This window comes from Rutilus rutilus (genome assembly GCF_951802725.1).
Source record: "Rutilus rutilus genome assembly, chromosome: 7".
Taxonomy (NCBI): domain Eukaryota; kingdom Metazoa; phylum Chordata; class Actinopteri; order Cypriniformes; family Leuciscidae; genus Rutilus; species Rutilus rutilus.
In genome coordinates, this window is record NC_140221.1 from 13237951 (window position 1) to 13254908 (window position 16958).

At 37.3% G+C, this 16958-nt stretch overlaps 1 long non-coding RNA gene across 1 annotated transcript; it reads right to left on the reverse strand.

The window, feature by feature from the left end:
• Window positions 1-1404: 1404 nt before the first annotated feature.
• On the reverse strand, window positions 1405-2524 carry LOC311293988. Its single transcript, XR_014627989.1, has 3 exons — window positions 2194-2524; window positions 1670-1761; window positions 1405-1449 (listed from the first exon to the last, which is right to left on the reverse strand). It is a non-coding gene; the product is annotated as an uncharacterized lncRNA (long non-coding RNA).
• Window positions 2525-16958: the final 14434 nt, after the last annotated feature.

A 16958-nucleotide genomic window follows, 5' to 3' on the forward strand; every position in this document is an offset into this window, starting at 1 on the left:
CTGCAAATTATCCTCAGTTTGTTAAATGATTAACCTCAGCTCCATGCCAAACACAGAGCCAGCTTTCCTTACCAACCTGTCCCAGCTGCCCTCTTCTTAATGCTGCCTCCCCAGCACACAACAGCATAAAAATAGGACTCTGGCCATGTTTAGTCTTGCTCAGAGTCACTGCTGGTATGGTACTCCTCAGAATCACTTTCAAAGTTAATTTCGGTTTCAGTCAGAACTTGAACATAACATTTCTTCGCATGCTTTGCCAGGCTGTTGCTTGCTTCTTTGTTCTTCATTGTCAAGCTCTGTAGACCTCGGATACCATCTTGAAGCAGACCCCACGTCTTACCTTACGTTAAAACACATTGAGCCTTTATTAATCAGAAACATTCAGAAACATTGTAATGTATGCCAAGTATAACAAATACATACCTGATGTCACATTAGAAAGCTGGGATGACATCTGCTTCAGGGTGTCTGCACGGGTGCAAAGAGACTTCCAATGTTTGTTCATCTCAGCTATAAGAATCCTCTTCTCCTCCTCAAGTCTCCTTACTGCCATCACAATGTCGAACGCTTTCCTCTTTGTCCTTAGATCTACAGAGTCTGAAATACATAGATGAAACATAAGTCAGTTGTAATTAAGATTAGCATTTCAATATTTTCTGGGGTTACAATCGAGCCATGACAGATTTTGTCCTACTATGTGACTATTTCACAAAGTCAATGGAATTGTGTACATACCACCGTGTGTAAGCTGCCATGGCCAAACAATCTCGTCAGAAAGAATGGTGTCCAATGTCAGTTGTTCTGCATTAGGAACCAAGGTGTTGTACTTTTCCACTACAGAAGTTAAGATTTTTTTTCCCTCCCTGATCTTTCGGCGGATTCGGGCACGTCCTTTGCATCCGTCACTATCCTTATAAAGACGCTGGGACCTCCTCTTAACACTTGCCACCAGCTCCTCTATGCGGTTGGCAACAGCGGCAACATCAGCATCATTTGGGGATGTTGTTGCTGAGAGGAAGAAATTAAGAGATAAGAAATATGCTTCTTGATTCCATGAAAAAATATTTTTGCTGTATGAGCAAAATAAAGCCTCAACAATCTTTTCATATTTCTCTGTAACTGAGAGGCTACACTTGTAGCTAAGTTTGAGTATAGTTAGGTTAGCTAGGTTCTTTATTGTCCCCATGGGGATAATCTTGTCCACACGTCATCAGCAATCAGAGTATGTGCTCTTTGACTACGATTACAATGAGCCTCTTTGGAATTGCAGCCAAGCTTAGTCAGAAGTGATACATCAAGCACCATATCAAACAGTATAAAACAGTATATCCTACCTTCTGCCCACTCATTGACATCAAAGATCCACTTCTCCAGTTGACTGTCTGAGATGTCCATTACCGTTTTCATGGCCTCCAGGTTATGCAACTGGCCTTGCAGGGCTATTTTGGCCTTCAAACATAAATGACAATGAGGGAAACGCCTACAACTTTGACAATTGTTTATAAGGATTGTGAAGTACCTTCACTATTAGAAAACCACATACAATACTAATTAAATATACAGTATATTCGTATATATGTGGACTATGAATATATGTGGTATGAACATTTAATATTTTATTTTACAATATCGCTATGCATTTTGCATAAGGGAAAACTGGTGTCTTTACCTTCCGATATCGGCGGGCAAGGGTAGAAGCCAAGTTGTCAAACTTTTGTTGGTTCCAGCGCATGGCCATGATCGTCAGCATGTCTATGCGTCCTGCAAAAATAAAAAAATATGAGATTATCACCTTTCTTTCCAGTAGCAGTAGAAGAAACTGTGCAGACAATAATAACTTACAGTACTTTGGAACTATTAATCTGCTGTCTTGTGCCAGTTGATTACTGTCCCATGAAAGGGTTGCACAGGATAGTGAAGAAATAGCATGAAACAGTGGCGCAGGACAGTAGTCAAATGGCTTAGAGCACTATGGCAGGACAGTAGGTGAATGGTCCTCTGATGTGTATTTTTTATATCGCACTGCCCTTCCTTATTATCCTCACGTCAAATAAAATAGGATGATGGTATTGTAATCGATCCATCCATTTATGTTGAATATTCTGAGCTTTATATTTTCAGAGTCAGCATATATGCATGAGCTCAAAGTGGCTCACCATTGTCATCAGGATAAAAATTTACTGGTTACCTTACCTGCTTTTGACATGTGCTTTGTCATAACAGCAATCCTTGAGAGGAAGGCGTTACACTGCTCCACCTCTTCCCCAAGAGTCGAACCAGCCCCCTCCTGATATGCTCCACTCCATTTTACCTTTAAAAAAAAAAAGAAAAAAAAAGAAAACCTAAGTGGCAACAATATTATGCAGGAATTCAGGGAAAGAAAATGTCATGGACAATCATTTTTTCTTACCTCACATTTGAAATCATGAGCTTTGGCATGAAAAACAGAAAGAAATGGCCTCATGGTGAGGAGATCCTGAAGCTCAGGGCATTTCTCTGCTACTCTCTGGAGGTAAGGCCAGTACTTGCATGCCACATCCATTGCAAAAAATGTAACTGGTTTACAGGCCATTTGCTTTTGGAGGTACAGGGGGTAGGCAAAAATCTCCCCCCTGAACATATTGAGGGCACGAAGCAGAACCCCATGACGACATACAGCGAGTTCCAGGCCCTCCTCGTCTGTTTTTCCTGAGGACTTCTGAGACGTTTCACGCGCCGCTGACCATTGCCCTCCACAGACACCTCTTCCAGAGACCTAAAACATGGAAGATGGTTAACAGTCCAAACTTGTTCAAACAAAGTCCTCTATAGGACGTGGTGTTTTATAGGTAAATATAGTGAAGTTGTGCAAGTTTACATGACTGGTTGAGGTATGGACATAGTCCACGAATTTTGCGACGTCATCATCATTCGCGATGAACACGCCATCAAAGATGGCTTTTTCCTCCGATCTAAATAAAAGAGATACAAATTAACTTTAAATATTCATATGATTTTGAATTCACAGCAGTTACTTTCAAAGTAATGGACCGTCAATGCACACACAGTACCTTGCTGCACTCTTGAATCTGTAGTGCTTACGGTTTCCATCAACGGATACTGCAAGCATGTCTGGGCTGCACGCTGGGCAGTCAAAGTGGTCCTCCTGGCATAATTTTTCCACTTCGAATCGGACAGCTTCCCACTGCAAGAAGCTTTTCCGGAAGCTGTCTGCTGTGATGTTTCCGCTCTGTTTCAAAGAAGAGTTTAGTAAAAGAGAACAAAAGACAACAGTAAAACGGATCAAATTAAACAATATACTCACTTAAGTAAAATATTCTAAATGGATGCATTTTGGGATGTTTGTACAAACTTTGTTACCACTCCTTAGAATACATATCGAAGGAAATAAACAATGTGTAAACTTCACTCATACACTATACACTGGTGTATTTGGGGGACCTGGCCATTAAACATACAGGATAGTTTGACATTCAGTCTAAATCTATACGCAAAGAGAGCTACAACGGCTTCCATACTGTTTAGAAGTAAGCCTGTGCAATGTTTAGCCCATTCATCCAAGGGAACACTTCTGGGATCAGGAAATGATATTGGGGAAAAGATGTCAAAGTCAGTAGCCATTGGAGTTGAATTTGAGATCTTCAGAATGACCTGTTTTTTCATAAATGTCTCAGTGCAAACTGCTGATGAGAGAACATGAGTTTATGGTTGTCTATAAAGGGTCTAATGGCTCTTTTCATGTGTGCTATCATCATCATCATGCCCTCATAGTATTATATATGGAGTTACGAAATTATTACCACAAATACTTACACGGCCAAAGCGAACAGTGCGTTGATCCAGCATTCTAAGAAATGCTTGGGTAGACATCCCTGGTGCAGCCATCTTCAGCTCTTCAAAAGAAAAAAGGACATCTGTTGCGTACACAGTTGAAAAGTGAGAAGTGGCAGGCCAGTAGTCATTACGGATCAGGTCATCCACTCCAGGACTCCAAGTGGCTTCACATGCTTTGCATATAATCTGAGGCAATCTGAGATCATATCGCCCTGGAAAAAGAAGAAAATATATACACAAAGTTAATTATGACAGACCAAAATTTTGTAAGGCACTCTATTGGAAGTCACACTTTTGTCAGGAAAATGAACTATCTCCATTCAAACAAAGGTTAATTGTTTTCCTCCACATAGATGGGCCCAGCCAATCTAATCAACACACAACCTATTGACACCTCTGGATTTCCATCCATGATAAAGAAAATCTGAGAAAAATCAAAAAGAAAATTCGACAGAAGTGACCCCCACCCAAACCCATAAAGTTCTTCTTACCATTCATTGTAACCACAACTATGGACTGTCCTGCGATGACACTGGACGATACTTGTAGACAACCGCATATTGTCTCTGGCATCTCCAAAGGAACAAGACGCTCTTAAAAAAAAAAAAAAAAAAAACCACATGGATGAGAATTAAACAATAACATTTATTTACTGGAAACTATTTTAAACAAGATGCACTTGACGGCTTCATCGACCTATCAGAAAACAGCATTTCAGTCTAAGAATTTGACTTAAAAACTACAACTTACCACACTGGGTTCGAACCCTCTCCACAACACAAGTTGTGGGAGGCAATGGATGAAAAAATGCACGTGTCATCGTATCCCTGTTGTGGAACACTTGACCTTGGTGGACCCTGACATCACACTGGCCACAGAGGAATGGGTGTGGTCGGCAGTCACAACAATGGATAACGGCTGGACCATTTCCACAATGTTGGCAGATCCGAGTTGCTGCATGTTGTCGAGCCACCATGGTGTTGACCAGTCGGGGTCTCTCTTTCTCCCACCACCCTGATATGAGGCTCTTTCGAGTCGACCAGTCTGCTGAGGCTTGAAGTGCCGTTTCATCTTCATATATGTCCTCCTCACCCAGTGAGCGTTTAAGCTCTTGAAGGAAGGACTCTGTTAAAACAATGCACAATATTTAAAAACAGTAGTTTATTATAACAAAAGAGAATAGCATTGAACAATTTTATAATAAATGAACATACTGTTTTGAACCAGTGAAGTCAAAATAAATAACACACCTGCAGTAACGGAAGGAAAGTCACTGGTCATTTCCGCACTGGTTTCCGGAGCCCTGACATGAGAGACACCAGTCTTTCGACTGTAAGACAGCAAGAGAGAGAGAGAACACAATACAACAGTAGAGAGAGGAACAAGATACAAGACAAATGTGGCTCTTTTTTTTCTCGATGTAATGAGGTGCTGTTTTTTTTTAAAGGACAGGGATTAAGGAACCTGCAGAGAAAGAGAAGAACAAATCAAAAAAGAATAGATCACCAAACTACATATTACAATATGAATAACTACTAGACTAAGAAGTTAAGCAAATGCTGCTCTTGTTTATTCATGCAATCACAATATCATAAAAAATGAATGGCTTCAAAAAGAAGTATTTTGAACACATCCTTGTTCTGCTTTAATTCTATATATCCCCAATAACCTTTCCCCCAATAATCATTTACACGTCCAAAATAAAATTGAGTTTATTTCCACACAAAAAAAATGTTGTGTATAGCCTACCATATATATATATATATATATATACAGTGCTATGCATAAGTTTAGACACCCATGCTAAAGTTGACTAAAAAGAGGAATAAAAAATCATCTTTTGGAAATTGAACTTAATGCCTTAATTAAAAAATTTTGGAAAAATCGAACCTTTAAGGACACCAATTTTCTTTGTGAATGAATAATGTATCGTAAACAAATAAATGTTCTTCCTTAAAATACAGGGTGCATAAGTCTGGACACCCCTATGTTAAATTCCCATAGAGGCAGGCAGATTTTTATTTTTAAGTATTTTTTTTACATTTTTTTTTAGGATACTATGCATCCTGATAAAGTTCCCTTGGCCTTTGGAATTAAAATAGCCCCACATCATCACATAGCCTTCACCATACCTAGAGATTGGCATGGAGTACTTTCCATAAGATCATCTCTCAATGCAAATCAAATTAGCTATTAGGCTAACTGAAATAAAACCATGCCGATCTCTAGGTATGGTGAAGGCTATGTGATGATGTGGGGCTATTTTAATTCCAAAGGCCAAGGGAACTTTATCAGGATGCATAGTATCCTGGATCCATGAAGTAACTGGCCTTTAAAAATAAAAATCTGCCTGCCTCTATGGGAATTTAACATAGGGGTGTCAATACTTATGCACCCTGTATTTTAAGGAAGAACATTTATTTATTTACGATACATTATTCATTCACAAAGAAAATTGGTGTCCTTAAAGGTTGGATTTTTCCTAATTTTTTAAATTAAGGCATTAAGTTCAGTTTCCAAAAGATGATTTTTTATTCCTCTTTTTAGTCAACTTTAGTATGGGTGTCTAAACTTATGCATAGCACTGTATATATATATATATATATATATATATATATATATATATATATATATATATACACACACACACACACACACACACTGTATATATGAAGAGTTCAGATGCAAAAGCCTCTAAGTGCCAACTGAAATTCTAGAATGATCATTTACAGTATATAAAGCTTGAATATTTAAGTTCAGTAATTTCACTTAAATGACAATTAATAGGTAATTTGCATTGCATTTAAGTGAAATTATATATTATATTATATATTATATGTAATATTAATACAATTACGAGTTTATAAAAAAAACATGTTGTAGGCATATAGGCTAGCCTATAAACTAGTAATTTTATTAATTTTGGGCGTGTAAATGCTTATTCATTTCTCTTTCTTATGAGACTGTTGTATTTATTTCTCTTTCTTATGAGACTATTGTAAGCGACTTACCGTGGTGGAATCGCGCTGGGCAATGGTTTCTGCGATGGTCGCACTCGCACACAGTGACGTGTTGCACAAAATTGCGCCAAAATATCAATCATAATTAAAAAGCACAGTCTTAATATTTTTTATAATATTTTTTTAATATAATTTTAAAGGGGTAAGCATAAATGTCTAAGTGAAGGAAACACGGGTATATTACATTTAAACACACAACTTCCCAGAATGCATCCATCACTTTGCCAAAGGATATGTCCATATTAAGCAATAAAAACATTTCTGCAGTAGGCTGTTTAATTTATTACAACATCATAATCAGTAATGAGAAGAAAGTTCTATAAAAGTAGGCTATTCTTTTTTTCTTTTTCTTTTTTTTGTCGCATAAAAAGCAAAGTTGTAGGCTATGATCAATAGTATAAGCAATTGCAAATTGAAATACCATCGGCAAAATCCCACCTAAATTAAGGCATGTTTTAAGCCTACAGCAAATATGCAGTCCTGCAATTATGTCGTTTTAATGTAGCCTAAAATTATATTTAAAAAAAAAATAATAATAAAAAGGAGAGAGAGCCAATTATTGTACAGTAGCCTATGCGCCGCACGCTACTGTGAAATACACATTTTCAGCATAATTAATCACCTGAAACCATACTTTCCAGCTGGATGGATAACCCCCATTTCGTCAAAATCCAAAGATGAGGGATTTGCATTCAAATATCGGACGACCCTCTCCGCTGTCAAGCGACGAATAGGGGGTACCCTCAACGTCGGCAGTTGGACGTGAGGGGGAAATGATCAAACTATGTGATCTAAAATTATAAAATATCCCATCTAAATTAAGGCATGTGTTAAGCATACAGCAAATATAAAGTCCTGTAAATATGTAATTTTAATGTAGCCCAAAATGATATAAAAAAAGAGAAAGGAAAAGGTCGTGATACCATGGGCGTCAGTTTGGTTTGAAATGTGCTGGGGACAGAGACGCATTCGTAAGTGCATTTTCAGAAGTGCTGGGTACAATGACGCATTCATTTTTTTCTCTCTTTCGCGCAGGTTATGTTTTGGAAGAGATGTCCTGTAGCTCAGGCACGGCCCCACTTTTCAACAGGCCCACCCAAAAGTAAAAAAAAAAAAAAAAAACTTTTACTATATTCTAATTTTGTCAATAATTATAAAAAAAATCGCCAATAAGCTCATAATTTGTGCTAAAATAGTGTTTAGTTTTAAAAACCATTTTAAAAAGCTGGTTATATTTTGATGTTTCTGCGCAAGTTCAGGAGACAGTGAGGTTCGGGTTTGTTCCGATCAGAGCTCGTGAGTGGAGAGCGCATTTCTGAATTTTCCGCTCCGCTCGTCCACTTCGTAAAAGTAATGATTATGAATGATTGTTAATAGGCTATATCTTCATTAACTAGAGATATAATTAAACAAAAAGTAGTCAAAACACATCTAACAGAACATAGCCTAAGTTGTTTATTTTTTACACCTTGTGTTTTTATTTTGTTTTATTAACGAAATGTCAATCTTCGTGTTTATAACAGAAGATACAATACAATACAAAAATCTTCAAGATGTAGGCTATAACAGATTGTCACCTTATAAACAGTTCCTTTTAATGGAATAATACACCCTTATAATAAAGAAAAAGCTTCAGTGATAAAGAATATGAACGCAATGCATTTAATTATACATTAAGCGTTTTCCTTTCATAGAAACCCTTTATTATAAGGAAAATAGGTGGCTCTTAACGTGTCTTTCTATGGGAGGATGGCATAGCGGTGCATGGCAAATATTCAATGCATTCAATGAAAATATTCAATGGTATTCAATGCAAAACAAATAAAATAAATAAATTATTGTGGCATTAATTAGCCCATAAACAATATTTATTTTAAAGCCTAAACGAATTTGTTTAAAGAAAAACACCAGCGTTGGGCGTTTGTCTGTATAGGCTAAGTGTCTCAGCCGCCCTTTTCAAACTGCCGCAATAAAATGCAACAGAATTTGATTAGTTAAACATGAAGAGGATTATCCGTCTGGCATGGCCGCTCGCTCTAACGTTAACCTAGATAAATGTTTGCTATTATGAAGCGCATATCCGAGTGTTTGTGCGGAGTGTGGAGCGCGCACTATGACATGGATGGAGGCGCCGGTGCCATCACTCGCATTTTCCTATCAACAGTGGAAACAACTTAAAATACTCCATTTCTTGTCATACAGAATATAATAATACATCAGTCGCAACTACTTTTATTTGTGTAAACTCACAACAACAAGAAAACGGTGTGCCTTTGTAAAATAAAAGAAAACGAACAGGGAACGCTTTCATTATCTCTGTGAATTGGAGCGCGCCTCAAAAATGAACTGACAAACAGTGTATAGACAAGCCTCACAGACATGAGAAATATAACTATAAAGTTACTAAAAAAAATGTCCACCAACGAAAAAAAAAATCCAATCGAAAGCAAACGGTAGCTACCATCTGATAATGTAATCCTGTCCGTATGAAAGGCGCATCTAGACTACATTACAGCGGAGATGTGGAGATATGTATTAGAAAAGACTAGATCATTAATAAACAATTAAAATGCATCGTTATTTTAAAACGACATAGGATCTCGTTCGTTAGTAGACATAATTGAGGTGAAAAAATAATATGTATGTGGCAGCAATGCGTCACCGTATGATTCACGTCGGTAACCGAGAACTGACACGTTGTTTTTTCCCTCATAAATGCGAACACGGAAAATAAAATAAAATGAATATTATAATGTTTTTTTTGTTGGGTCAGACAATGATTACCAAATTTCTCTCTCATATTGCTCCTCACAACCACTGAAAACGGTCAAAAAAATCGAACCAAAAGTCAAATTAATATGGACGGAAGTTAAAAGTGGTGGGTACAAAATGACTCATGACGAAATCTGGGGGGTACGCGTCCCCCCCGTCCCCCCCGAAATCGACGCCTATGCGTGATACCCATTCAGACAAGGGTTTCTGCCTCACGAAAATGTATGCTCACCGCACCAATGAATGATTGTAACAATATGCGCTGCACGCTACTGCAAAATACACATTTGCAGCATAAAATCAGTCGCCTAAAACCATTCTTTCCAGCGCAGGCAAACCACTGGATGTGTAACCCCATTTCGTCAGAATTCAAAGATGAGGGATTTGCACTCAAATCTATCGGACGACCCTCTCCGTTGTCAAGCGACGAATAGGGGGTACCCTCAACGTCGGCATTTGGACGTGAGGGGGAAACAGGGACGGACTGGGGCTAAAAAACAGCCCTGGACTTTCTCCCAAATAGGCCCATCATCCGACCATTCGCCTCTATGCATGTGCGACGTGCACACTGCACTATAGCCAGGATGTCCTGATACTATATGCCACAATACTGTAGCCTATCCGACAAGGTATTCACAGCAAGTAACATCTCAAAACCAATGATGATAATTGGGGTTGTGTTTATTAATGAAGCCTCAGCCTTTAAATAAAAACAAAAAATGTAATGCCATAAAATACAAATAATGAAATGTCACAGTAACCCCAAATTACACAAACTTGTAATTATAAAACATATAGTTACTATATACCAGGGGTCTCCAACCTTTTTGTGTGCGAGGGCCATACCTCAAGGGATCAAATAATCTAGAAGGAATTTGTATTTGTTATACTCCAATATTTATTATACATAACATGGCGAAGCTTTTTTACTTTTCACCATCATATGGGAAATAATAAAATATCTTGATATTCTGGTTCAGACTTACAAGCGTTAAAAAAAAAAACCTGAAAAATTATGAAAATATTCATGATTGATTTTTTTTGTTGTTGATTTTCTATAAACCTATTGTATGTGTTATCAAAAACAGTAGCCCAAACATTTAGTATAAATATAAATGAAAAAAATAAATAAATAAACTGCCATAACTTAAACAAACATTACTGCATTAGGCTACATTTAATACATGACTATATTAATATAACAGCATTTTTAATATGAATAGGGCCTACAGGCACATTTCTGCCAAAAAAGTTTGTTTTACTAAAGTTAATTCATAAGTTTTGGTGTGAAATGTCTTCTAACTGGTTTGTTCTCGGAACAATGTTTCGCCTGGTTTTTTTTTTTTTTGCGTCAATATGTTGAGAATATCAGCGATGTTTCATCTGGCTTTTTACAAGCTTAAATCACATAGTCATTTGTGGGTTTATAATAGAGATAGAGATAGAGAATTCTGCGCTGAATTTAAATGCTTCGTTCTCAGTTGATCGCGCAGCTCTGTGTAATGTTCGCGTGATCGAGATCAGCCCGCACAGCTGCTTTGGCCGCGATCTGTTTTTTGGCCCGAGCTAATAATGCGCTTCTCAGATCATTGTTCCGCTTTTTGAGCGTTTGCCATTTGATGTTTCACATACGCAACGCAAATGACAGCGTATAATCAAAAAGAGTTGGGTAATTTTGTAGAGGCAAAAGTTCAAATTGAAACGTTTAGTTGAAAAGGTCGCAAAATTATACAATTTTTTCCGAAGTCTGGAACTCCGACGGCAAGTTAGGGCTATTTATAGAATGTTTAGCGGGCAACTCACAGGCACCAGGTTGGAGACCACTGCTATTCAAATATAATGTAAGCAAATTTAAAAGTGCAGCCTTATAAAACTAACTGTCAGTGGCTATAGGCCGACTCTTCTTCCTCAGTTGTTGTTTTTTACACGTAGCATATAAGTGATCATATTAGTGCCCCTGCTGTTGGCGGTTCATATCATATTGCTTTATTAGACTTTTTTTTTTTTTTTTTTGTGCCGACGGCCTTCGGTTGGACGGCCGTTCTGGACTTTTCCAGAACTCACAGATTGTCAGTCCGTCCCTGGGGGGAAATGATCAAACTATGTGATCTAAAATTATAAAATATCCCACCTAAATTAAGGCATGTGTTAAGCATACAGCAAATATAAAGTCCTGTAATTATGTAATTTTAAAGTAGCCCAAAATGATATAAAACAGAGAAAAGAAAAGGTCGTGATACCCATTCAGACAAGGGTTTCTGACCACGAAAATGTATGCTCACCGCACCAATGAAGGATTGTAACAATATGCGCTACTTTGCACTTTGCACGCTACTGCAAAATACACATTTGCAGCATAAAATCAGTCTTAAAACCATTCTTTCCAGCGCAGGTAAACCACTGGATGTGTAACCCCATTTCGTCAGAAATCAAAGATGAGGGATTTGCACTCAAATCTATCGGACGACCCTCTCCGTTGTCAAGCGACGAATAGGGGGTACCCTCAACGTCGGCTTTTGGACGTGAGGGGGAAATGACCAAACGGCAGTATGTGACGAATAGGGGTGAGACCGTGTTGGAAATTAAGGGGAAAATAAATACTCTGAACCTTAAGTAGATTTACACAACCTGAGAAAGTCTAAAAGCGTGTGCCCCGCTCTCCCCTATCTGTAAACACTTTTTTTTGAAATTTTTTTTTATTTATGTCTCAAAAAAAATAAATAAAAAAAATAAATAATTATGTACAATTTAACATTTGCTTCTTTAATTAAAAAAAGACAAGGACAAGGGTTAATGTCGAGCCCTGGTATGTTTTCCTTGACTGGTTTTCCCTGCAGAATTACGTTGTTGAAAACGAAAAGCGAGTGTTTCTGCATTAAACAACTATCTCAACTGTTAAATAACAGATGCAAGATTAAAATAATATCAGATCTGTCTTATTTAAAAAACAAAAAAAAACAAAAAAAAACAGAGATGAAAAATTAACATGAGTAAGAAATGTTGATTTGCTCCATCTAGTGGCAATCGTCATGAAATGCCATGTTATACTATTTTTGTCCACAAGAGGTCGGCAGAGCAAAGCAATGCAATGAGTTATTTTGTATTTAAATTAAAGAATGTGGAAAATGTGCTTTTTTTTTGTTAAATGTAATATTATTTTATCTTGTTTGAGAACAATGACTCAAGGACTTGTCATTCTGATGGCAGAGTTCACTGACATAAATTCTGACTTTTGAGAGGTGAACTAAGGGTTTTTAGGCTTTTGCAGATAATCCATTGTGTTCTGCGGTTTGTATGAATTGTTTGGAGAATTGCACTTACTGGTTTGCAAATGTTTTTTTTTTTCCTCACTTTATTTAAATTTTCCATTTAAACAAAATATAACATACACTTACAAAACATATACTTATATAACCTTCATATATATATATATATATACACACACACACATATACAGTATATATATATATATATATATATATATATATATATATATATATATATATATATTGTTAATAAAAGGATCCACACAACAAATAACAAAAGAATACAATTTATACAAAAAAAAAAGAACAATAATAATATTAATAATAATAATAACAACAAGATAGTAACACAAGCAAATAGTAAAAAAAAAAAACTATGGTCATCCAAAACTATAAATAAATGAATAAACTAATAATAATTAAAAAAAAGAATAATTTCACAGGTACAAAAAGGTGCTAAACATCCTGAGCACAGCCGACATATCCCTAAAGCAGGGTACCAATCTATATACCGGGGGAGGGAAATAATTACTACCAGAGGAGATGTGTAGTCAGGTGAATGAAGGCCTTTCATTTCCCTACATATCCTAGGAAAGATCCCCAAATTCTATTGAAATTATCCGAGGATCTCTTCATTGTGTGTCTGATTTTTTCTAGCTTAATAAAATGGAAAATATCTTGAATCCGTAAAGAATGAGTCGATTTCCAGTTTAATAAAATTAAACGCCTTGCCAGCAGTGTGACAAAGGCTACGAAGTCAGACTTGTAAATACAAATGGGCATATCAAGAGAAGTGGGAAGAGTACCGAATAAAGCAGTGAAAGCCAGAGGTTCAATATGATTTGTTAGAACTTCAGATAATGTTTTACAAATTAATTTTGTAGGGAGGGACAGGACCAAAACATGTGTGCAGTAGTTGCGTGGGCCTGGTGACAACGGTCACATGTGGGATCCACTTCAGGATATATTTTTAACAGTCTAACTTTGGTCCAGTGGGTACGGTGGAGAATTTGAAACTGAATCAGAGCATGTCTGGCACAAAAAGATGAAGAGTGCACACTTTCCACTGTTCTTCTGACATGTTTTCTCCAATGTCCTCCTCCCACTGAGATTTAATAGTTGCAAGTGCTGGGCAAAGTGCAAATGGCATTATAAAGATATGAGATCATACCCTTCATATTATGGGTGGGCTTGAAAAAAAAGTCAATAGGAGTAGATCTAGGGAGATTGAGGGTGCATGTCTCGAACGAAGCTATGAACCTGCAAATACCTAAAAAAGTGGTGTGTACATTTTTCTGCTAGTTGCTGGAAAGATGCAAAGACATTATCTATATATAGATCGTTAAATGTTATAATGCCCAGTGCTGACCACTGTGAAAAAGTGCTATCATCAATGATGGTGGGAAAGCAACATTTGCTGCTACAGGTGCGAAGATAGAATAGGTTTGTTATCCAAAGTGGTGTCTGAATTGCCTCCAGATTCTCAGCGTAGTTTTAACAATGACATTTTTAGCATAGGGAGACGAAGAGCATTTAATGGGGGCATGTCAGTGAAGTGGGCATGCATGAAGTAGCCTCCATATTAAACCATCCAGATCCTGATCCTGATTTAACCAGTATTGCATGACTCTGAGATTTGAAGCCCAATAATAACATTGTAAATTAGGTAGAGCCATTCCCCCAAGTATTTTGGGTCTATGAAGGAATGTCTTAAGAATTGTGGGTATCTTTTTATTCCAGATAAATCCTAAGATCAGGGAATCAATTTTACGAAAAAAAGTGTTCAGGCAGGAAAATGGGTATACACTGAAAATAACAGGAGAATTTGGGAAGATTATTCATTTTAACTGAATTAATTCTTCCAGCCAAGGATAGGGGAAGCAAAGACCAGTGCTCAAAATCTTTCTCCATCTGGAGTAACAAATTAGCAAAGTTAAATAAGTAAATCTATGGTGTGCAATCATAAATGGAAAATTATAGTCCCTAGCCGCAGAATTCAGTGGAGAAATTTCACTCTTGCTCAGATTTAATTTGTAACCAGAAATTATTCCGAATGATTTCAAAATATTAAGAGCTGCCGGTATCGATCTAGCTAAATCAGAAATATAAAGGAGGAGATCATCCACATACAAAGACACTTTTTGCTCTGTACCCATTCTTTTTATACCTTTTATAGTTGAATCAACCCTCAGTGCAATAGCAAGGGGTTCGATAGCGATGGCGAAGAGGAGTGGACTCAAGGGACATCCCTGACGAGTGGACCGCGGTGGAGGGAAAATAGTCAGAACGGGCATTGTTGGTTCTGACAGACGCTTGGGGGGCGGAATATAATAACCTCACCCAAGAAATAAAGTTATCACCAAAACCAAATTTCTCTAGTGTGTAAAAGAGGTATTTCCACTCCACCCAGTCAAAAGCCTTCTCTACATCTTCTCTGCATTCTCTGTGACAGTAAATAAAGTCAGTCTGGTTAGCAATAAAAAGTGAAGCTGGTAATGCTGTTTGTGGAGTTGTTTAGTCAGATCTTCAGAGAGTTCATGTCTTTTATCTTCAGTTCAAGGCTGTGTCTGAATAAAGTTGTAGTTTGTGTTCTTATTACTCTTTTGAAAGATGATTGAAAGAATGTTTCAGGAACATCACACTAACCTTTCAATAACATTCTAGCAACATTCAGGAAACTGGTCATTTTTATGTTCTTGGAATGTCACGTTTCAACAAGAACGTTTCAGGAACATTATTTAAAACACGTTCCTCTAACGTCAAGAAAGCTGGACATTTTTACTCTTTTACTTGCGTTTTCAACGTAATTCTCCTCAGGGAAAGGGAAAACAACACACAAAAAAGCACATTTTCCACATTCTTTAATTTAAACACAAAAACCACAAAATAACTCATTGCTTTGGGTGTCTCTGCCGACCTCTTGTGGACAAAAATAGTATAACATGGCATTTCATGACTATTGCCACTAGATGGAGCAAATGAACATTTCTCACTCATGCTAATTTTTCATTCTTTCATTAAAAAAGAGGGAGAATTTATGCTAAATTTATGTTTTTGATTAAAGATTAAAGTGCACACGAATTAAACAATAAGAATAATGATAAACATTGCAATATTGTGTTAAAAAAATATGATCAATTTTGAATTCATGGTGACTTTAAGTCAGGGTTCACCAATCTCGGTCCTGGAGGGCCGCTGTCCTGCAGAGTTTAGCTCCAACCCCAATTAAACACACCTGAACCAGCTAATCAAGGTCTCATTAGGCATACTAGAAACTTTCAAACAGGTGTGTTGGAGCTGGTTGGAGCTAAACTCTGCAGGGACAGCCATAGATATCATATATAAAGGCTAGATGTCTCGTGCGCACTGCTGGCCAATGGAGGTCGACGTCCGCACGTGGCGGCCATCTTGCGACAGTGTACTGGCTCACTACTTCAATGGTGCATGTACTTTTAAATAACCATAACTTGCTCATTTTTCTACCGATTTTCAAACGGTTTGGTTTGTTATAAACGTCAGAGATGTAGTTATGACACTGCATACATACACTGCATACATATGAAAAATTATAACATACATTTTCAAGCATTCGGAATTATAGCCACGTTAATAACGTTTGTAAGAAACCAAACCGTTTGTAAATCCGTCAAGATTTCAGCGAGATAAGAGGATTTGTGTGCGTGCTGATCATTCACCTTAATGCACAGAGCACTGTCACAAGATGGCCGAACGATGATGCCGGAAGTGACTGCGCCATAAGACATCTAGCGTTTATATATGATATCTATGGGGACAGCGGCCCTCCAGGACCGAGATTGGTGAACCCTGCTTTAAGTGAATGTCGTCACTTCCTCAGTTCCCGTCTGGTTACGGTAAACAGACACGGCAGAACAGCAGTGGGTGGAGCTGAACTAATGTTCATTCGCATCATTTATAATCTAACAAACAAACAAACAAACAAACAAACGGCCTCCACTTTCGTCTTGTTATGAAAGTGACGGAGGCAGGTGAGAAAACTGATTTTTATTTTCTCTCACTAAGTATAAATCATTCGAGCTATTAATAA